Source organism: Mus pahari, chromosome 4 (assembly GCF_900095145.1).
Source record: "Mus pahari chromosome 4, PAHARI_EIJ_v1.1, whole genome shotgun sequence".
In the NCBI taxonomy this organism is placed as follows: domain Eukaryota; kingdom Metazoa; phylum Chordata; class Mammalia; order Rodentia; family Muridae; genus Mus; species Mus pahari.
The window spans coordinates 30621242-30645824 of NC_034593.1; the positions used below are offsets into that span (position 1 = coordinate 30621242).

At 42.8% G+C, this 24583-nt stretch overlaps 1 protein-coding gene and 1 pseudogene across 1 annotated transcript in view; both read right to left on the reverse strand.

Annotated features, from left to right (window-relative positions):
* Positions 1-24583, reverse strand: part of Qrfpr (pyroglutamylated RFamide peptide receptor) — a 39291-nt gene that overhangs the window by 10149 nt on the left and 4559 nt on the right. The gene's annotated exons all lie outside the window — the stretch shown is intronic.
* LOC110320119 lies at positions 11253-21980 on the reverse strand (annotated as a pseudogene).

The window sequence follows — 24583 nt, forward strand, 5'->3', positions numbered from 1 at the left end:
TCCTTCATAGCTGGACTTGAGCTTCCTGATGATTCTGGGATCACAGACATCTGTTATGTCATGACATCTGGCTTTTATCCGTGGGCTTCAGGGACCAAATTCAGGCCATCAGGCTTGGGTAGTGATTGCTTTTACCAGTTAGCCATCCTGTTTTACAGTATGTCTGAACTATCCAGAAGTTAGACAGTTTTCATCACAGTATTCATTGCAGTGTTCTCTCTCTCTCTCTCTCTCTCTCTCTCTCTCTCTCTCTCTATATATATATATATATATATATATATATATATATATATATCTCACTATCAGATGGGGCACATATCACCTGAATTCCAGACTTCAGGATGCACCCCAATCCTTACTGATTGAATTAGAGACGTCAAGCCTCAGATTCACCCTTTATAAAAATAGATTGTTGGTATTCCTCATCATAGGCCCAGTGTATTTCCTAATGATGTAAGTACCTAATACACGACTTACTTCTTTTCCACTTGGGGACATCGAGGCTGAAAGAACTGAGGCCCCAGTGGACTATTGGGCTGATACATTCTTTTGGGCTAACATTAAAGAAGCTCTGAATTGACAGCCTCATTTCCCAGGTGGAAAATACTGTAATTCATAGGACTTAACCACTGTGGCACATTCATTTGGCTATTTACAGACAGAATGAGGACATGGAGCCAAGCTTTCCTCACTTACGACTTTGCTTACTTTTGCGTAGCCAAGCTACGTGTCACTTTTCTGCTTACAGTTTGACATACCGTCTCTTTAATAAGCAACTTGGAATTTTGCATCTAAGCCTCAGTTCTAGGATTGCCAGTGTGCACTTTTGATTTTGATTTTCGAGACAGGGTTTTCTGTGTAGCCCTGCCTGTCATGGAACTAGCTCTGTAGTCCCAGCTGGCTTTGAACTTACAAAGACCTACCTGTCTCTGCCTCTTGAGTGCTAGGATTAAAGGTCCGAGCCACCGCTACCTAACAACTCTGCACTTTTAATATATCCAGGAAGCTCTGTCTCAATTTCTGTAAAAATTCTTGACAGTAGATCCTTGATTACATTGACAAGTTGCTTCCGTGTGTGTGTGTGTGTGTGTGTGTGTGTGTGTGTGATGTGTAATTTGTTAGACTGTAACTATGTTATTTTTTTTTAAGTATGGAGTATAACCTTTGCTTGCCTACTTAGTTATTTTGACCTTTTTCAGTTGATAGGCGTGAAACAGAATAGACATTAGTGTTGGTGATCTTGAGCTGTGGTAGCCTGGCTGGTAGCATGGTGGTAGCCTGCCCGCATGGCTTAACAAGCCTCTGGCTCATCTTCAGCAACCCCATAAGGAAAAGAAAAGAGAGTTCTATTTTTCCTCTCTCCTTCACTAAGCCTTCGTTACAGCCTAGCCTTTACTACACACTGCCTTGATCTGAGTGTCCCTGAGGCTGGAGGCTCTTCTGTTAGCCTGCTCCACCCTTCCCCATGCATATTTAAATAACTGTAAACAGCTACTTCTTTTTTTAAAACATAGGAAATTAATTTATTTAATACGGTCTTTTTATTACATTATTTCTATTTTATATTCTTTCCCTCCCACAAGTCCTTCCAGATCCTCCTCTCCTCCCAACTTTTATGTTTTTCTTGAAAGACAAACAAAAACCCAATTCAACATTAAAACGCCCCGAAACCAAAAAAACAAAATGCAGCCATGCCCCCAAAGAAAAGCAAGCAAGCAAACAAACAACACCAAAAAACAAAATCCACCAAACTGTAACCAAATAAAAGAACACGCAAAAACCTGTAGAATCTATTATGTGTTGGTCAGCTACTCCTGAGTACAAGGCCTGTTGTCCTGGAGTGATATACCCAGTGTCACTGTATTGGAGAAAAACTGAGAGTCCCATTCCAAGCAGGTATAGATGACAGTTCAATTGCTAACCTTTATCCTAGTTGTTAGGTATTCATTCATTCATTCATTCATTTTAAAAAATATATAAAGAACTAAAGTATAATAAGATAAAACAGAAACTATCACTTAGGAGTTGGACTAGACAAACCAACAGGAGGAAAAGAGCCCAAGAGAAGGCACAAGAATCAAAGACCCACTTGTTCACTCACTCAGGAGTCTCATAGACACACTGATGTGCAAGCTGCAATATGTACGCAGAGGACCTGGTGCAGACCCTGTGCAGGCTGCTTCAGTCTCTGTGAATTCATACGAGCTTTGCTCAGTTGAGTTACAGGGTCTTGTTTTCTTGGTGTCCCTTCCCCCCCTCTGGCTTTTACACTTTTTCTGCCTCCTCTCCCACAGGGTTTCCTGAGCTCTGAGGGAGAGGAATTTGATGAGGACATCCCATTTATGTCCCCATACCACTCATGGCTGAGTGTCATGACGTCTGTCTGTGGGTCTCTGTGACTGTTCCCATCTGCTGGATGAGGAAGTGGGTCCTATAGTGGCCAAACAAGGCACTGATCTATAAGTATAGCAGAATATTGTTAGGAGACATTTTATCACTACCTTTTCTTCTTCTTTTAGATCAGTAATATTTGGATTTACCCTAGGTCCCTGGGCTAACTTGTCTCAGGTTCTTGGTCACCCACACTGTGTTGGGTATGAGTTACATCTCATGGAATGGGTCTTAAGTCAAATTTGGTCTCAGTAGGGTGCTTCTTAAGTAGGCACAAGCTTTGTGCCACCATTGCCCCAACACACCTTGTAAGAAGTTTAATATTTTAGCTGAAGGGTGTGGCTGGCTTTGTATTTATGCCACATTTTTGGTAGCACACAGAATACCTTCCAATACCAAAGATGCTGGAACATAGAGATAAAGGCTCTATGTGGGCACCAGCTTAACATCTCCATTCAATATATGTTTGTATTCAGCCATAGGGCATTGCTGTCAGGTTGTGGAGAACAACCTATTATTGTCTTGGCAACTCCCTAACTTGTTTAGGGGTTCCCATGGGAACCCTTTGAACAACAACTCAATTGTATGTCACCCAACCCTGGTACTGGAAACTTCATTTGGTGACAAGATATGTTGAGTTGGGACTCTGTATTCCCCATTACTTGGTGATTTCATTTAGATTGCCTTCATATATGTATATATTTGAAGACACAAATTAGGTTTTCCATATAGCCCCTCAATGCCTGTTTATTTTAGCTGTCTCTCCCTGTATTCCCTCCCACAATTCCTCCTTTATCTTCTCTCCACTTGACCCTTCAAGCCCAGCCATATCTATATAATTTCCCCTTTCCTAATGAGATCTATCTATCTGCTCCCTCTAGTCCGTACTCTATACCTACTTTCCTTGGTTCTATGGATGGTAGCTTGGTTATCACTCCCTTCACAGCTAATATCCACATATAAGTGAATACATACCATATTTGTCTTTCTATGTCTGGGGTACCTCACTCAGGATGATTTTTTTCTAGTTCATTCATTTGCCTACAGATTTCTTGGTGTCATTTTTTTTAATGGCTGAGTAATATTCCATTAGATAAATGTACCCCATTTTCTTTATTCTTCTACTGAGGGACATCTAGGTTGTTTCTAACTTCTGGCTATTATAAACACAGCAGCAATGAACATGTGTGTGCAAATGTCTCTATGGTAGGATGAAGCACCCTTTACGCCCAAGAGTGGTACTGCTGAATCTTGAGATAGATTGATTTCCATCTTCCTGAGGAACCTCCACAGGACTTTCCAGAGTAGCTGTATGGATTTGCACTCCTACCAGCAATGAGTGAGTGTTCTTTTAACTTCACATCATTGCCAACATGATCTGTCATTTGTTCTGTTGATCTTAGCCATTCTTACAAGTGTAATATTAAATCTCAAAGTGTTTTGACTTGTATTTTCCTGATGGCTAAAGATGTTGAACATTTCTTTAAGTATTTCTTAGCCATTTGAGTTTCCTCTATTAAGACCTCTCTGTTTAGATCTGCATCTCATTTTAAATTGGTTGTTTTCTTGATGTCTAGTTTCTTGAGTTCTTTCTATAGATTGGATATTAGCTCTCTATAAGATGTGTGGATGGTGAAAATCTTTTCCCACTCCATAGGGTGTGGTTTTGTCCTAATGATGGTGTTTTGCTTTATAAGCTTTTCAGTCTCATTAAGCCCCATGTCTAAATTGTTAATTGTCGTGCCTGAACTTAGAATGTTCTGTTCAGAAAGTCTTTTCCTGTGCCAATGAATTTGAAGTTTTCCCCACTTTCTCTTCTGTCAGCATCATTCTGGCTTTATGCTGAGGTCTTTGATCCATTTGGAGTTGAGTTTTGTGCAGGGTGACAAGTATGGGTCTATCTGGATATTTCTGCATGTGAGCATTTAGTTTGACCAGCATTATTTGTTGAAAATGCTGTCTTTTGTGTACTGTGTATTTCTGGCTTCTTTATCAAAAATTAGGAGTCCAAAGGTATGTGGACTTATGCATGGGCCCTCAATTCAGTTCCATTAATTAACATGTCTATTTTTATGCCAATACCATGCTGGTTTTATTACTATAGCGTTGTAGTGCAGCTTGGAATTGGAAATAGTGATACCTCCAGCAGTTCTTTTGTTGTCCGGGATTATTTTAGATATCCTCACCCTTTAATGTTTCCATATGAAGTTGAATGTTGTCCTTTCAAGATCTATGGAGAACTGTGTTAGGCTTTTGATGGGGATTGCAATGAATCTGTAGATTGCTTTTGGAAGAATGGTGATTTTTATTATGTTAATACTCTGACCCATGATCAAGGCAGATCTTTCCACCCTCTGATAGTTTCTTCAATTTCTTTCTTCAATGACTTGAAATTTTTTATCATACAACTCTTTCATTTGCTTGGTTAGAGACACCCCAAAATATTTTATATTATCTGAGGCTCTTGTGAAAGCTGTTGTTTCCTCTGATTTCTTTCTCAGACCATTTGATGATTACATATAGGAAGGCTACTGTTTTTTTTTGTGAGTTAATTTTGTAATTCGTTGCCTTGCTGAAAGTGTTTATCAGTTGTAGGACCTCTTTTGTGGAATTTTTAGGGTCACTTATGTATACCACCACATAAGTGATATTATACTAATAGAGATATTTGGACTTCTTCCTTTCCAATTTAAAATGTCTATATAACTTGCTTCTTAGGTCCATTTACTTGGAATATCTTTTTCTAACCCTTTACCCTGAAGTGATGTCTATCTTTGATATTGAGGTGTGTTGCTTCTTGGATTCAGCTGAAGGATGGTTCCAGTTTGTACATCCATTCTGTTAGTCTTTATCCTTTGTTTGGAGAATTGAGACCATTGGTATTGAGAATGATCAACGGCTAATGATTGTTAATTCCTATTGTTTTGTTGTTGTTATCATTGTTGTTGTTGTTGTTGTGGTGGTGGTGGTGGTGGTGGTGGTGGTGTGTGCACCTACTTCCTTTCTTCTGACTTTGCTGTCCTGCAATTATTTGCCCCCTGTGGGTTTTTTTTGGATGTGGTTAATGTCTTTAGGTTGGAGTTTACCTTCTAGCAACTTCTGTAGGGCTAGATTTATAGATAGATATTGCTTAAATTTGATTGTATTTTGGAGTGTTTTATTTTCTATGGTGATTGAAAGTTTTGCTGTGTAAAGCAGTCTGCACTGGCATCCGTGGTCTCAGAGTCTGCAGCACCTCTGCTGAGGCCCGTCTAGCTTCTAGAGTCTCCATTGAGAAGTCAGGTATAATTGGTCTTCTTTTATATATTGCTGGTTCTTTTCCTCTTGCAGCTTTTGATATTCCTTCTGTGCTCTGTATGTTTCTTGTTTTGATTATTATGTGCCAAGGGGATTTTCTTTTCTGGTCCAATAAGTCTGGTGATCTGCATGCTTCTTATACTTTGGTAGGCATCTCTTTTTTTAGGAAATTTTCACATATGATTTTGTTGAAGATAGTTTCTTGGCCTCTGTGTTTCTTCTTCTTTCATTCTTAGGGTTGGTCTTTTCATATTGTCACAGGCTTCCTCCTGGTTGTTTTGTGCCAATAGTTTTTAAATTTTAACATTTTTTTTACCTAGGTATTCATTTCTTTTATCATGTCTCCAGTGACTGAGATTTGTCTCTATGATTCTTGTCAAGTTTCTAAATTTTTTTTTATTTCCAAATTTTCCTCTGTTGGAGTTTTCTTTGTTGATGTTATTTCTACTTCTGTGTTTGGGATGGTCTTATTAATTTCCTACCACTGTTTATTTGTGTCTTCATATGTTTCTTTAAAGGATTTATTTGTTTCCTCTTTATGTATTTCTATCTAGCACAAGGACTGTTTTAAGGTATTTTATTTATGCTTCAAGATTGGAATATTCAGGGCTTGCTGTGATAGGATTTCTGGACTCTTGGGAAGATACATTGTCCTGGCCATTATTGATTGTGATTTCTTTTTCTGGTGTATGGGCATCTGGGGTTAGGTAGCTTATAATTTGAGATACTAATATTTGGTCTTGTCTTTGCTGGGTGGATATTTATTTATTGGTTCGTTTTTCTCTCTTGTTCTCAGGAAAGTGTGGTGCCTGTGTTTTCCTCAAGAAAAATTTCTGGGAACCCAAAAGGCATGGGCACAGGAGGTTCCAGGAAAAATGTGTTTCTGGGAATTGGGACCTGAGATTTAGCAATGAGGATGGGCTAGGGGCAGTGAAGGAATTTCACAAGAGGGAAGAAAGCAGGGTGTTACAGTAGGATTTACTTAGTTTGTCCCCTGCCAATGGGGGCAGAGAGTGAGGCGAGACCACAGAAAAAGGTCTGCTACAGATTTGGGAATGAGACTGTGTGATTGGATTTGGAGGAATCGAGGGCGAGATAAAGACCTGGAGTTAGCCTGATCAGACTGGCCCCTGGAGCTGGAGGCTGGGGGAAAGCAGGAGGGAGGGAAGGGACGGCAGAGGTGAAGTCTGTGTGATCCACCGGGAGATAGATGCAGGAAGGGAGGGCTCAGCAGGTGTCTGCTGCAGAGCCCAGATGAAACTAGGGGGTTATTTCAGTGGAGCAAAAGGCGAGGTGAAAATCTGCAATTAGCTGACCTACTTCCTAGGCTGCTGCCATGGAGTGCCTGCTGGAGTTGGAGGAGGGACATAGCAACCAGTGGGGGGTAGGAGGTTAGGAGGGGAAGACCTGTGGGGGCCACTGGAGATGGGGGAGGGGCTGCACAGGTGTTCTGTTGCAGGGCTGAAGATGAGACTCTGGGATTGTATTTGGAGAGGCAGAGGAGAGGTGAGGGTTTGCTGTTAGCCTGACTGATTCCCTGGCTGGAGTTGGAAATAGCTTTTTCAAACTGAAATGACCCCAAACTCCTTCTACTAGACACCATTGTCTGATTTTTATATCAGAGCTTTTTTTTTTTTTTTTAATTATAGCCTGTCTATAATGGATGTGTCTCCACTCTTGGTTATCTAGCACCTGCCTGCATTTCTTCTAACGGAAACTAGGTTTCCCTGAAACATTCACTCCTCTCACATTGGGAAGCTTGGGTTAGAGAGCAAGTGAGGAAGGTCAGGCAGGCATCTGTGGGATCCTCCATCATTCTGAGAGAGAGAGAGAGAGAGAGAGAGAGAGAGAGAGAGAGAGAGAGAGAGAGAGAGAGTAACACGGGTGAAAGGGGTCTGAGGTGGTGGCTAGATGGTACCAGGCCACAAATGTTCACGGATGCTTGTTTAATACTGCTGCTGACCTCTGCTGACCTATGTGAAGCTCCCCCTGTGCCGGCTTCATACTGCGCCTGTAGGCCGGCAGCATCCATCTTTTATATTCTCCTAAGCTACTTACTTGCTGCTTGAAAACAGTTGATTTTACTCACTGTGCTTTTAGTCTGAAAGTAGCTTTGCTGTGATGTAGCACAATAAGGCTGAAGTCCTTTCTCTGTCCTGTTAACTCCAAGATAATCCAGGTCCCACTGTTGCTGTTGCCCATCATCTCTTCTCTTCTCTTCTCTTCTCTTCTCTTCTCTTCTCTTCTCTTCTCTTCTCTTCTCTTCTCTTCTCTTCTTTTCTTTTTTTTTTTTTTTTGTTTTTTGTTTTGTTGTTGTTGTTTGTTTGTTTTTCGAGACAGGGTTTCTCTGTGTAGCCCTGGCTGTCCTGGAACTCACTCTGTAGACCNCCCTGGCTGTCCTGGAACTCACTCTGTAGACCAGGCTGGCCTCAAACTCAGAAATCCACCTGCCTCTGCCTCCCAAGTGCTGGGATTAAAGGCATGCACTACCACGCCCAGCCTAGTTGCCCATCATTTCTGCTTCCTTTTTACTGTGTCTGCCTCTGGCATGACGTACAATAGCTCACATCCTACTGGCTAAGGAAAAAACTCTTTTTCCTATTACCCACTGCTTCCCACCCACCCTTAGCTCATGCACACACTTATTTCCCACAGCACGGACCTCTTTTTCTCAATGGGAATCGTGCCGGTATCCTACCCACTCACCCCATCTCTTGACCCACCACATACAGCTGCCTCAATGATTTAAATAGAAACTGCCTTACTTGAAAACATAATGCTTGAAAATCGAAAATAGTCTGTATTTGCTGGAGTGTAACAATGCCTTCAAAAAGAACACATGAAAAGGGCTGGAATTTCATGACTGTTCACTTGTACAAAAGATTAAAAACATTCCTTTAACAACTGAAAAAGTGGTGTAATACATCATAGGTGGATGAAAGCAAGGTGGTGGTAATGGCTCAGCAACAAATTTCCTCTTTCATTAGCAGAAATCTCATGGACAGGCATTTATAGCTTATTAAAGAAAAGAGGGCTGTACATCTCCAGCATTTGAAACAGAAGTCTGACAGATTATAACACAACTAGGCATGCAATTAATTTACTATATCACCCAAGCAAGCTTTATTCAAGCCTTTGCCCCCTATAGCCGGTACATTTCTAGTCTTAGCTAACATGGTCCTTAGGCTGCTGTTAATGAGTGACTTTGCCAGTTGTGAACTCCATTTTATTCCATTAAATACCAGCAGAAGCTGGGTAAAGAACAAATCCAATACAGTCCAAGTTAGAATTGTTATACAAGCATGGCAGAGACCCACAGGAGACCCACAGGAGACCCGCACTGAGCACCTCCTGGGGAAGCCCCTCCTGAGAGCATTCAGATGCTGAGTTTCTGTCTTTGTAGGATCCCAGGGAGTCACCTTTGCAGGCAGTGGAGGAAGAGTTCAGGCCTTACTCTGGACTTATTTCAGCAGCAGCAGGTTTTGCTGCTGTACCTAGCCAGTGTCATGTGCTGGACTCCATCACACAAGCTAAGTGTGACTGCATTTGCTGGACTCCACTGTACATGCTAACTTATTGTAACTTTAAAGATGCCACAATATCCTAAGGCAGTATACACAGAGCTCTAGTTTTAGGAGAAGACTAAATACCTCAAAACCAATAAAGTAAGAGGATTGTGGTAATTTTGGCTGTTGGAATAATTTATGTTCTCTCTGGGCTTATTTTTTCTATATTCTAATTGGAACTAGGACATATACATAGTCGTGTATGAGTTAGAAATAGGCATCCAGTACAAGAAATGAAAATTCAATCCTATTCAGTCAAATAATAAAGAAAATCTATTATCCCAACATTAGCGAATTTCAGAGGCAGAATGTCAGAGTGTTAACATTCAGCTGAAGTCAACAGGCCTGCCTGCCTGCCTTCTGGAAGCCCTAGGAAAGAAGTTAACCCTGGGCCTGTTTCAGCTTACATTCCTTGGTTTGTCACCCAGCATTATCCTGCCTTTGTTCTGAGACAATTTTTATATCTCCTTGTCTGCTTCTGACCCTCCTGTCTTCCTTTCAAGGTAGTATTTGTTAGTTACATGAGACATTTGAGACCATCTAGGGCAACCTCCTTGGTAGATCTTTAACTCAATCAACATTGGCAAAATTTCTTTTACAGTGGAAGGCAGTGGAATCATAGATTGTAGCAACTGAGAAGTGGAAGTCTTTAAAGAATCACACAATCATTTAACATTTTTAGCTGCACTGAAAAGTGACCAGTGTTATCCAAAGCAATGTTTAAATTTAGGGCAACATCAGGCAAAATACCAGGCATATTTGTTTAAAGTTAAAAGTGTTAGTTTTAATGAGTGCAGAAAACTAAAGTTCCCCTTACATAACTAAATCAACTCTGGGAAAGATGCCCAGAGGAGTGGAAAACTTATTCTGTGCAATATTTAGAACAGCTGATGATTTTTTGCAGTAAACACTGTTATGGGATTAGCCAATGAGACAGCGTTTCAAATCAGAGAGCTAGAAGACTGGAGGAAGATAAAGGAGCGCCATAGATCTGTGACGAAATAGATGGCAGGCTCTTTCCCAGGGCTATAGGAAAGACACAAGCACATTTAAGACTATATAGGAAACACACTACTACAGCAGCCTATGAGAGGAGACATGTAGGAGGGAGAGACAGACAGAGACAGAAAGACAGAGACAGAGAGAGACAGAGGCAGAGACAGACAGAGACAGAGAGAGACAGAGACAGAGAGACAGGGAGAGAGACAGAGACAGAGAGAAAATGGGAGAGAATCTTTACCCAAATGGTATTGACTATCCACTGTAAACCTAGCACTGAGAATCTGAGAGTAGAGAAAGAGCAAGAAAAAGAGAAGAGGAATGAAGCATTTTGAAAGAAGGAAAAAGTTAACTGGAACTTTTAAAAGCCACAACCCAGACTTCAGATCAGCCGGTGTCTGACGGCATGTAGTCACTCTTAGCTTTGGTAGCAGGTAGTCAAGCTCTCTTCTAACATCAGGAAAACACTGAGTAGTCTGATGCCTTGCCCCAGTCCAGGGCCAAGGCACTGGTCCCATGCTTAGCTTTATGGTGGAACAACCTCTGCAGCCTGAGAAGAAGGCTTGCTGTGATTCTAAGTCACACAGTAATGGAACTCTAATGTGAGTTTGCACTTACTCATTACACTTCTTTTTAATTGACACTGTCCCTTGCCTTGGGGTTTACTCTCCCTCCCAATAGCAAAGAATGGGGCACACAATCCTAAAAATACAGATTAAAGAAAAAGATTAAGCATATCGTTAAAAAGTCAGGTTTAGATTTTTATTTTTATATTTTTGAGATTCTAATTTAATTATATGTCTCTCTCGCTTTTGCCCCCTCTAGTCCCTCCCATATGCTGCTTCTAGCTCTCCTTCAAATTTATGACCTCTTTTTTCACCGATTGTTATTACATGTATATATGTATATACATATATGTTGCTAACTATAATGTTCAGTCTGTATAATGTTAACTGTATGTATGTTTTCAGGGCTGATCGCTTTGCCCTGGATAACCAGCTAGTGTGTGCTTCTCCGGAGAAGGCCACCTCTGCTGTTCCCAGTTTCCTTCCGTTGCCTGCAGTTGGTTGGGTATGGATGTAGACCTTGTATGGAGAGCAGCACGGTCACAACGCCAGCTTTCTCCCTGCTGAGCTTCGTCACTGCAGCTTTGGATTCCACTTCGGCTTCTACAAGACTTGTCGTGTGAGTCTCACTCTGTGGCCTACGCTGACCTAGGGTCATGCCACCACCTCCGCCTACTGAGTGTAAGAGACACAGGCATGAGCCATCACACCTGGTTTTATTTCAGGTAAACCGAGTCTTTGTTCTTTGGAAGCAGACAAGCACAAATACAACGTGTATCAAGAATAGATGTGGGGGTTTGAACGACAGTGGGCACATAGGGCTTCAAAACTGTGTTGAGCAATTCAGGCTTAGATCAACAGTTAGTTAATGGGACCTCATGAAACCAAAAAGTGTCTATAGGGCAAAGGACACTGCCAAAAGGACAAAATGACAGTTTGCAGAGTGGTGAAGCTTTTCACTAGCCCTGCATTCGACGGAAGGCTGACACCCAAAATATACAAAGAACTCAAGAAAATAGATATCAACAAACNAAATAATCCAAATAAAAATGGGGTACATTGCTAAACAGAGAATTCTCAGCAGAGGAATCTCTAATGACTGAGATGCACTTAAAGAAATGTTCAATATCCTTAGTCATCGGGGAAATTCAAATCAAAGACTCTGAGATTTCATCTTACGGCCACCAGACTGGCTAAGATCAAAACCTCAAGTGACAGCTCGTGCTGGCGAGAATGTGGAGCAAGGGGACATTCCTCCAGTACTGGTGGGCAAATAAACTCATACAACCACTCTGAAAATCAATTTGGCAGTTTCTCAGAAACTGGGAATAGTTCTACCTCAGAACCAGGCTGGTCCACTTCTGGGCATGTACCCAAAAGATGCCTCACCATACCACAAGGGCACCTTCTCCACTGTGTTCATAGCAGCTTTATTCATAATAGCCAGAGATTGGAAACAATCTGCATGTCCCAAGACTGAAGAACGGTTAAAGAAAACGTGGTTCATTTACACAATGAGATGCTACTCGGCTATTAAAAACAAGGACACCATGAAATTTGTAGGCAAACGGTTGCAACGAGATAATATTCTGAGTAAAGTAACCCGGACCCAGAAAGACAGACACAGTATGTACCAATCCAGCAATCCACACACACAATTACCAAGCAACAGCCAGCTAGGCCTGACTTACTATAAATAGACTGTTTGGCTGCCCCCTCCCTCTCTCTGACCCTTTTCTCTCTCTGTCCCCCCTCTCTCTCAGGCCTGTCTCTGGCCTCTCCTCCATCCCCCATGTTCCCAGCCAGCCTTTTCCTCCTCTGTCTCTGTCTCTTTCTCTCAATTTCTCTCTGTGTGCCCTTCTTGTCCCCTCTCCTTCTCTGCCTCTACTACCTTCTCAATCTCCCTTCCCATGCCCCCAAATAAACTCTATTTCATACCGGAGCTGTCATATGACTGATACCCCCGGGGGGGGGCACTAGGGCATCCCCTCCCACCGCACCATTCTGTGCTTTACAAAACATATCAGCTTCACCCAGCAACTGATGGAAACAGATGTAGAGACCCACAGCCAAATATTAGGCAGAACTTGGGAAATCCAAGGAGGAAAGATATCTTGATACCTGGTTGTTATCTGTAGGAGGCCTCCTCTTTTCTAAGGAGAAGGGGAAGGAAGTGGGGGGTGGTGAGAGGGAGTGAGTGGGAGGAGAGGAGGGAGGGGAAGCTGTGATCATCGAAATGTAAAGTAAATAACTTAATTAACTAAAAAAAAAATCTGTGTTGAGATTGGAAGACTCTGGGGACTTTTGAAATTTTGTATTATAATGTGGCTATAAGCCAAAAGGAGTGTGGAATGTGGTTGTTTGAATGAGAGTGGCCTTCATAGGCTCCGGTACTGACATGTTGGTACCCAGTAGAATTATAGTGGAAGGATTAGGCGATAGAGCACCATCAAAAGAGGCATGTGGCTGGGCAGTGGTGGCACACACCTCTAATCCCAGCACTTGGGAGGCAGAGGCAGGCGGATTTCTGAATTTGAGGCCAGCCTGGTCTACAGAGTGAGTTCCAAGTCAGCCAGGGCTACACAGAGAAACCCTGTCTTGAACCCCACCACCCCCTAAAAAAGAGGTGTGTGACTGTTAACTCTCTTTCTGCCTCATGGTTGTGTTTCAAGGCGTATGTGCACTCTCAGTTGCCAGGAGCAAGCCTGTCTTTCCGCTGCACACTCCCTTCTTTGAAGACCATGGACTCACGCATTGAAACTATAAACGCTTTATAGCTTTCTCCTATTAGTTGTCTTTGTCACCGTGTCTCTTCATAGCGATAGAAAAGTAACAAAGGCAAGATGAAGCCCCATTCTCACGTACACCATAAAGCTAAATATAGCTAATCTCTAAACATTGCCAAATATTTTTATGGTAACAAGATGATTGATACGCATTGATCCATTTTTTATAGAATTTCCTGTTACTGACAACCTTCTATGCTGAAAACAGATTGCTGGGTTTGCAATCAAATGTGTCTTTAGATGCAAAATTCAGATAGCTTGTTTTTCAATAGTGAAAATCTACTTGAATTTTGAAAAAAAAAATGTGTTCTCTATATTAACCAACAGAGTTGGCATCTTGCAAACACATTACACTTAGTAATTCTGTTGTGGGTAATTTAAACTTTTTTTTTTTTTTTTTTTTTTTTTTTTTGGTTTTTTTCGAGACAGGGTTTCTCTGTATAGCCCTGGCTGTCCTGGAACTCACTCTGTAGACCAGNGGTTTTTTTCGAGACAGGGTTTCTCTGTATAGCCCTGGCTGTCCTGGAACTCACTCTGTAGACCAGGCTGGCCTTGAACTCAGAAATCCGCCTGCCTCAGCCTCCCAAGTGCTGGGATTAAAGGCGCGCGCCACCACGCCTGGCTCAGGTAATTTAAACTTTTAACAAAACTTTTAACGTCTTGCTCAACTCTTTATTTCATTAGATCCTGGCTTAACTTGTCAGAAGCTGGTCGGCACTAACTTTCAAGGCTTGCTCCTCCTGTCTTAATGACAGCCTCAAGCTAGTCTCCCGTGTATTTATTACCAGTGTTTCTCAGAACCTGGTAAGAAAACCAATCTGTGACTCAGGCTCATTGTGACACTTAGATTAGCTTTGGACAAAACGAAATTCTGCCTCATAAAGAGCAAATCCTTGATTGTTTCTAGACACTGCAATAAGGGAAGGTTTTAAACTAATGCAGTGTGGCTGAATGGGCTGTAGTTACCCAGGAATCTGAATCACTGTAGAGTTTGGGGAACTGAGTTTGGTAAATGGTGGCTCCCTGATAAGGAAAATGCTAGGACACAGATGGCCCGCCTCTTTCTGAGACCTCATACAGTGAGTCCCCCTGGCAGTTCACTGGCTTAACCTAGACTCACGGGTGACTCCCGTGAATCTAGCCTAAGAACCCCTCGAGTGAATCAATCAGAGAGCGATGCCTCGGGATTGTGGGATTGTGAACAGTGGTTCCTTGGTTGCTCCTCCTGTGAGTGGTTTATTTTGCAGAATAGACAACTGATGCCCTAATGCGATGGGGCCTCCCCTTCTCACCTGTAAAATGGGGAAGACGATTCTTGGTAGGAGGTCAGCCTGGTGTTAAGATTGCATATTCTTTTCAGCGAGGCTCTTCCAACCTTCCTGCAGGGCACAGCAAAGCCCTGTGCTCAGCTCTGCTGGATGCAAGCAGAGCAGGGTCTGCACCATGGGGAAGTGTTGCACAGCGCCAGACGCAGGGCGGGGTGGGGAGTGGGGCAATGTGAAGTGCCCCCAGCATTATGAATTGGTCTACACGGCTAATTAAAGGGAGGTTCGGAGCAAGGGACAGCAAGTTGGCCTCATGGGGTTGTCTTAAATATCAGGTGAGGATGAGGCCTGGCAGCATCTCTGTGTGAGGACAGAATGTGACAGCATTGTGCTACAAAGCTGGGTGGCCTGGAAACACTCTGGAGCCTTGCAGCTCCGGAACAGCTATAGTAGTGTCCTCTCCGGCCTCTTCTAGGGCCGCGTCACCGCTTTGGCAATAAATAAAACCTGCACTATCTTCTTCCTGCCTGCTAAGCACAAATGATCAGTTCGAACCCTTATAATTTAAGAACAGAAATGACTTTTCATGTCGCTTGCTCAATATCGAATACAAATAGGCTACAAGTTTATATGACTGGCACCATTTTGAATAAATTCGTGTTGTCTATATTTGAGATACTTACTAACAGTGTACGTTTATTTTTTTTATAGCATTTATCAGTTACTTGGCACAAGCTTATTTTACATACAAGCAAACACATTCAGAACACTACCGTTCAATCTATGAACAACAACTACATCTGCAGGGGGCCCTAAGTTCTCAACCCCTTTGCTCATAGAATCAGTCATTCTCACAGCAACCCTGTGCAGCGGGTTGGGGTGTTGTCAGGCTTACAAACGAAGACGTCACACCGAGTGTTTCAATGATTGCTTCGGCATCAACTGCTAGCCTCTGCTTCCTTATACCACTCAGAGGGTTTATATTGCAATTCAACTAGGGAAAAAAAATGTCTTTAAAATAATGTTGCTGTCTTTTTGTGCAGTATTAGAAAAGATTTCCAAGTAATAGTTTATGGGCAAAATATGTACACATTACTTACTTCATTCTGAAGTCAAATTGGAATCCATAAGAACTGGATTTGCATTGGTTCTCTTATATCTAACTTTGATTAATTTGACAGTTTCATATATATATATATATATATATATATATATATATATATATATATATATTATACCATGGCTACTTTCACCCATTCCCTCCTATCTCCCGTCTAACTCTGTTCACACCCTCTCTCCACCTGCCTCTTTACCCCTCACAAGTCCCTTTCTCATATTCATGTCTTTGCATTTCGTTTTGCGACCCACTGGGTTTAGCCAGAGCTGTGGTGCTCAAACCTAGGACCTGGGTTTTGATCTTTTTTCTTGGAGCCTGGCAGGCTCACCTGTGAACACACAAGTGAAGACAACGACTGCTTTCACCCTAGAATCCACCAGTAGCCAGCATTTCACCAGGATGGGATAAGGTTCCATGAGTCTTTTTTCCATTGACTGATGCCAAGCGCAGCCAATGGAAGCAATGACATTATTGGTTATAGTCGTGCTGTGCCTAGGATGGAGCATCCCACAGTTCCCTTCCCTATCTATCTTCCAGCTCTTATATCCTTTCTGTCTCCTTCTTGGCAATGTTCCCTGAGCCTTAAAAGGGGAGGTATTGGTGCTGTTGAGAGTTGACACTAATTGTCACTTTCTCTCAGCACCCTAAGCAGCCATGAGCCTCTGCATTTACTACCGACCATTTATCACAAAGGGAAGCTTTTGGGGGCAAGGCAGGGAATAGCATCTGTCTATTCTATGGGTATAAACATAAAACACTGATTAAAAAAAAAAAAAAAAAAGAAAAGAAAAGAAAAGAAATTTCTGCGGCTCCATCTGCCACCAGATGGCAGCATCAGATATTATTTTTAAGCTGCTCTGGTCTTCTGATGATAGCGGCAATATGATACACATCCCAGCTACTATTAAAGCATCATGTACACAGAGAAGCACCACATAGGCTCGTCTCTCCCAGGAGGTGAGAACAGGTTGTCTTTTAAGATTTCTGTGATCTGTACTGGCTCACTGCCTAACAAATGCTTTTAGCTTGAGTTTCACAAAATCAAATAAAAACAGGAAGCATTTCCCTAGCCGTTGCAGGATTAACCATTAGGAGCCCATCGCTCTCAGATATAAAGGGAAACAAATGCAACATCTGCTGAACCTTCCTCGATGCCACAGGCTAGGAGAAAGCTACCAGGGAAGTTCTCCAATGTTGCTCTTGGACCTATCTGGGATTCCTCAGCAGCAGAAGAAAACAGTTGGGGAACTGGCAATATAGGAGTTGGTCTGCCACAAAATGTAAACTTGAAGGCAGAAAATGGTTCTGCTTTCATGATCTACAGAAACAGCTGACATGCCCCATGAAGGATATAGTGATGGTGCAGACATGGTTTCTTGCAAGGTTCCTGTGTCTTTTCAGATCAGCCAGCCCAGGAAAGGTAGACATAGAACAGCTTCATGATGCTGGTTAGGCTTAACCTCAAAGCCTCATGCAGGGACTGACCGGGTCACAGGGGAGGATGTCAAAGAATTCAAAGGCCAAAGACGTATGTCACTGGGCTTACTGACTATTGGATGGACTCAGACCTACAGTCACATATAGCCAACTCTATGATGTATGGTCTTCTTCAGAGCTCCTTGCCTGGGGCCAAACATTCTGGAGGTACTTGGTGGCTAAGAGGACCACAGCTGTCATTATGAGCTTGGCTGGTTATACTTTCATACCTGTAACCAGCAAGGAGTCAATGAGCGCATACGCATGAGCCCCTGAGAATCCACACACATTCAGGAAGTTTATTATGTAGACAACACAGAACAGATCAGCTCCTCATGTCTCCAGTCCCACGGAATGAAAGACAGTCAACCTGAATTATGACTAACAGCAGATGCAATGGCTCACTCTGTAGGGTGGGGACAAACTGGAAAGCTCTCAGATGGTGCAGCCCGTGGCTAGGAAACCCTGAGCTCAGCTGGAATGAAACACGGGAGATGGATGAGAAGTAAGTATCGGCAGTGTGTGCTCCTCCATGAGGTGTGCACAAGCACCCCTCCAAGAATCAGCTCAGATGGTGGTAAAGTCCTGCCTGCGTGGACTCATGGGAAATACACAAGGATACCAGGGAACCATGTGAACCTCATCCTGAATTTCCCCAGAGCGAATCTACTCTATGTAAGCCATTCAAGTGGGAGTGACCGTAGCCCCCGCCCCCAATCACAGGGCATGAGGAAGGCTTTTGAGCAGAGGATCCCACAGCCTTGTTCACAATAACTGTTTCTTGTAAGAGTGAGTCTCATCTGCCTAGAACACTTCCAGAAATTTCCAGATAAACCAAGATGTATCCTTCTTAATCTTCTGAGGTAGAGATCAATTTTTAATCCAGATATCCTTTTAATACAGATATCATTGCCCTACAGGAAGATCTTCTACAGGAATTCCTGTGGCTGCTAATTCCCTCTTCACTTCCTCTGAAAATTTAGTGCTTTTCCTTTGACTTGTAGTGACAGAAAAGACACTAGGTTTTCTTCTCTCTCTCTCAGACTGTGCACAAAGCTAATTCAAAAAGGAACATTCAGATTAGTCCCGTGGCACAATTTCTGAGTTTTCTTCCAAAGAAATGTTTCTGTATCTCTTACTTTTTTGAAGATTTATTTACTTTGTGTAATTGACTACACTGTAGCTCTCTTCAGACACACCAGAAGAGGGCATTGGATTTCCTATTACAGATGGTTGTGAGCCACCATGTGGTTGCTGGGACTTGACCTCAGGACCTCTGGAAGAGCAGCCAGTGCTCTTAACCACTGAGCCATCTCTCCAGCCCCTGTGCTGTATATCTCTTGAATATTTTTCTTTAAAATCCTGTATTTCTCCTTCTTCTCCCACAAGACTATTACTAGCTGTCATGGCTACCGTTAATAGATTTTGAAAAACATCCCATGGGACTCTTAATTTCACAATCAATTTGCCCATATGGAAACTTCTATAATAAAATAAAACTCCATGGTAAGCTCTCTGATCTGAACTGGTCCCATAAATGAATATCTTTTTCAATAAAATAAAGTTCAACAACTTCCTTTAGCCTATCTCTCCACTTACCAGTTTGTAATCTCTAAGAATTTGTCTACTGTTCAAAGCAGCAAGCAAGGCACGTCTTTTTTTTTTTTTTTTTTTTTTTTTTTTGTCTTCCTCCCCTCTCCCATCCATTCAGTGAAATATATTCTTATTTTTTATATAAAACCATAGGCAAAGTTGTATTTGTTAAAAAGAGTGATAGGTACTGTTCTGATAAAGCCCGAGATAAAACCACTTCCTGGTTCCTCCACACAGCCAGTCCTTGAAGCTCTGGCACACAGAACGGAACACCTCTGTGAGCAGTGCTAATTCACACCTAGAGCTGGAGTTTTCCAGAGAATCCTTGTAGTTTTTTGTTCGTATGTTTTGTATTCTAATCTATTTTTTTAAATCATTTTTTTTTAATTCTTTACAAATTTATTTGAAAGACTCCAGACAGGTCAAGGGCCTCCCTCAGTAAGGTTTCAGCAGACTGCTTACAAAGGGACAGCTACTGCGTTTCCTAAGCATTTCTGACTCCTTTTCACATTTAAAAATACATAATAGCTCCACTGGGATTGCATATGTGGAAGGCACACCTCTGTGAGCCTGTGCTAATTCATACCTAGAGCTGGAGTTTTAAAACTCTGTTTTGAAAAACTCTGTCTTAATCGTTTTTTTAAATTTTGGCCTTCATAACAAGCTTACCGCCCCCCCTCCCCCCTCCCACACGTGCGCAGTCAGCATTGGTCAGCATTTATACCACACGGTGGTTTTCGGTGGTTTTCAACTTTGGCAAAAAATTATAACAATTCCTAATGTGCGGAACTTTTGAAAGTGTGAAACAAGTTATGACACGCAGACCAACAAAACCAGAATAACTTAGTGTGGAACCAAGCATTTGTTAGAACTCCTCAAGTGGTACGATCCCCGTGTGTCTTCTCTCTGGTCTAAGGCTTCTTTAAGAACAAAATGATGTGATGGGCTCACAATCAACAGCGTCACTGAACACTTTATCTTCATCGCTTCTCTGGCCCCACCCTTTATGCTTGCAACCCCTCCTCAGTAAACGAAGAACGGAATCCCAAAGCCCTGCTGGCACAGGCTCCAGGTTCCTCTTGGTCTACCTCCTTGCTGTTCCCTATGCTTGCCCCATCCTTGGTCAGATAGCCCAGAGCAGTTACAGGAACAGAGTGAAAAATTCACCCTAAGAAAAAGGGTGACATGGAGGCTTTCGCAGCCCTGAGCAACAAAACAGGGCTTGGGGGCAGAGGAAAGGATACAGCCCGGCCCCACCTGGGAAGGGAGATGCTGCAACCCTCTTGTTGGAAATAGCCAATACTTAATTGTTTGCCCTTCTGGCGATGGTTACATAACCATGCTGGGACCACCTCCTTCTGCAGCCCAAACTGCTCTGCAATGAAGCTGATCTGCCTCAGGTTGGGCTTTGAGCACTGCAGAAATACATGCTCCATGCTCCCTCTCAAGCTCTGTTCTCCTCCGGTTTCTTTTCTCGGGCTGCACCAGGGTCTCGGCTCTGAATATCTCCTGAAGGTTGTTGTCAGCTTCCCCAGCACTTCTGCAGCAGAAGCCATGGCTTACACACACTCATGAGCTGCAGGTCCTCCAAGTGGCAAATGGTCAGCTAGATGAACCTTTCCGAAGAGAACGCCCAAGATGAGCCCCGCATTGCCCGGGATTCTCTGCTGTGTGAGCAGCTTGGCAAACTGCTTTAGTCCTTTCTGCGGGCTTTTCATGTCTTGGGATTTCTCTGGACTTGGTTCTCCCTTCTCTACTGTCTTGACTCTGGGCCCAGGGGAGGCCCCTTCCAAATTACTCTTTGCTCCAGCTCCTGCCTGGCTCTTAGGCTATAAACTTTCTGGGCCAACTGTGGCTTTAGATCCACTCCAACCTGAAGTCCACAGTATGCTACCAGTCCACAGCTCTCACACAGCAGGGGACACTCGGAGATCCCCAAGATCTCTGAGCTTCAGTTGGCCCACTAGGAGGGTCTAAGGGTCCACCTGCCTAGCTCCAGCCCTCCTGACCCATCCTCACTCATGGTGGGGATGAGAAGGCAAAGTCTGAAGCTAGACGTACCTTTATGGGGAAGACAGGCGTGCCAATCTCGGGCCTGATGGAAGCAGGGTTCACCAAGGGATATAGAAGTAAATGTTTTATGTCAACTACCGAAAAATTAATTTTCTACATCTTCTTACTGGGTAAGTGCTTTTCAAGAATAGTGAGTATATGTAGATGTGCATTTTTCTTGAAGGCACTGCCATTACTTGAGACACTTTGGGAGCCTTTCCTTGGAATTGCTCTTAGTCATTTTGCTATCCACCATTAAAAAATTCTTTTCACTACCCACCACAGGATTGTGGAGAAGCACTAGAGGAGACTATCTTCCCACTGCAGAGCCTGTACTCATAGCAGGATGAAAAGTAGGCACAGAGTTTGGGGGGTCTCCCAGCAAGGCTGCTACTGGCAACTGCCTTTAAAGCTGTGGTTCTCAACCTGTGGGTCAAACAACATTGATGTGGGTGTGGGTGTGGGTGTGGGTGTGGGGTGGCCTCCTATGACCATCAGAAAACACAGACATTTACATTATGATTCTTAACAGTAGCAAAATTACGGTTATGAGGTCACAACAAAAACAATTTTAAAACATGAGGAACTGTATTAAAGGATCATAGCATCAGGAAGGTTGAGAACCACTGCTATAAACTTCCATTTTACTTTACCAATGATTAGAATCATAAAGGAGGGTAGCATTAGAACTTATTACTTCCTCCTGGATCTTCAGATTCTATGCCTTAGGTTTCCATTCAGTCATCCGAGTCCCACTGTCTCTTAGGCACCCCCGAATCCTCACCCCCCTCTTCATACTTACCCAGTATATTCTGGAACCCCCTACAGTTACAAATCTCCCCCTGCACGTTCATTTTGCTGAATGCTTCCATCCTTTCTTGATCTGACTATAAACTAGCTACTCTGTAAGGAGACAGCTTTCTCAACACCTGCGGAATCTTAACACCCGACAAGTTATCCAGGAAATGCTGACTACAGCCATGACTGGTCCGTGATGGCACTACTGACCACAATTTAGAGGCAAGATATGATGAGAGATTGGAGATCAGTGGATATCGTTAAGATTTCACATCAGTTTTTACATTATAGATGGGGATTTATGAGGAGTAATAGAAAAATAAAAAGGCATTACACTGCTGTGCTACATAGCCTTCGGGTCAGGACTGTGTCTTCAGACTATAATTAAAGTTCGAGGTCACCCATCCATCAACCATGAACGTTCTGACCACAGTCTCTTGATGCAGAAATGAACATCGAAAGAAAAGACTTTACAAAGTGAGAGAAATGTAATAACCACCAAAGCACAAAAGATTTAAAGAGGCATATGAAGAAAAAGAGAGACTGGAGAAGAGAACATTGCTCTTGATTGGCGGATGGAGAAAAATCAGCTGTTCTGAATTACCTAGAAACAACACGGCCAGGGAATTCGGAGGAGGCTTTTAGACGTCATAAAAAGTTAAAAAAGAGGAAGAAACAGGCAAAATGAGAAAACTATCAACCAGGACAGGTAAATTCAATGACTTCAGGAGAGCAAAAGGCAAGTCAATGTTGACATCTCGCAAAACAAATCAGAGGGGAGGACAGAGACAGAGCTCGCAGGCCCCATTTCTGAAAGCTACCGCACCCCTGCACTAGTAGAAAGCAAGCCCTTGCTCAGTGAGAATTCCCACTCCTGCTCCCGAGAATTCCTAGAGACTGAGAATGCCTAGATGTGAGTCAAAGAAAAGCTGAAGATACCAATGGCCAACAGATACCTGGGGGTGGGGTGGGGGTGGGGCAGGGGTGGGGTAGGGTGGGGGTGGGGAAGAGTTCAATAGCTTTGGCCATCAGGGAATAGAAACTGAAAGTGCTTTGGGATTCCATCCCTGACCAGGTAAGGGATGTGGGGCAAGAGACAACTTTACATCATTACTTCTGAAGAGATGCAAACTGGTATATAGCCACCACAGAAATCAGTACGGAGGGACTTTCAAGAACTAAAATACATGTCCTACATGATCCAGCTGAACTACACTTGGGTCTATAACTGAAGGGTTCTAAGTCAACAAACCAAAGAGATATTTACATATCTATGTTTAATGCTATACCAACCACAATAGCTTAAAATACGGAACCAGCCTAGGTGATCATCAATAGATAAGTTCATAAAGAAAACGTGTGACTCACACACACACACACACACACACACACACACACACACAGAGACATGCACAACACACACTCAAAGACATAGACACATACAGACACATACACACGGATGCAAACACACAGACACATGCATACAAACACAGACACATAAACACAGATGCACACATAGAGACACACACAGAGATACATACACACAGACACACACACACACACTTCTATTCATCTATAAAGAAGGATAAGATGGTTATTTGCAGGCAAGTAGATAGGCCTGGAGGTGGTAATATTATACAAATTAATTCAGACTCAAGAAGACAAATAAGAAAGACAAACATTTCATATTTTCTCTGAAATGGATGTTGAAGGGGAAGAGAAGGAATGCAGAGAGAGGGGAAAGGGGATGAGGAGAAAGGGTTAACAGAAGGAAAGAGATGAAATGTTACAATTTTCCCTCCTATGTGGAATATACACACACACACACACACACACACACACACACACACACATATATAAAATAAGACATGAAAACAGATCATGGAATGTTTGGGAGAAGAAAGGGATCCAGCATGAGGTGGGGGGGGGGGAAAGTAAAAGGATTTTAAGGGTGAATCTGGTCAAATTCCAGCATTACAGATGTGTGAAGACATCAAAATTAAACCTGTTACTTCGGACAATAACTGAAAATGGAAAAAAAGTAAAATTTTAAAAGAAAGGAAAGCTAACCAAAAGGAAGGCAAATGTGGTTTGAAGCACACACACACACACATGCACACACACACTCACACGCACACACACACTCACACACACACACACTCACACACACACACACGCACGCACACACACACACACGCACACACACACGCGTGCGCATACATACTCACAAACACTCACACACACGCACGCACACACACACGCGTGCGCACACATACTCACACACACTCACACACACGCACGCACACACACACGCGTGCGCACACATACTCACAAACACGCACACACACACACACACACACACACACACACCTTGGGCTTCTGGAGCAGTTGTAATTTCTCAGCTATTATTCCAGCACCTTGCCTGTCTGCCTACTGCCATGGTCCTCACCGTGGTGGTCATGAACTCATCTCTGACACTGTAATCAGAGTTAAATGCTATGTTTTTATATATATATATATAAGTTGCTTTGGTCATAGTGTCTCTTCACAGCAATAGAAAAGTAGCTAAGACAGGAAGGGAGAGGGATAAAAAGCTTCCATATTAGCCGGGCGGTGGTGGCGCACTTGGGAGGTAGAGGCAGGCGGATTTCTGAGTTCGAGGCCAGCCTGGTCTACA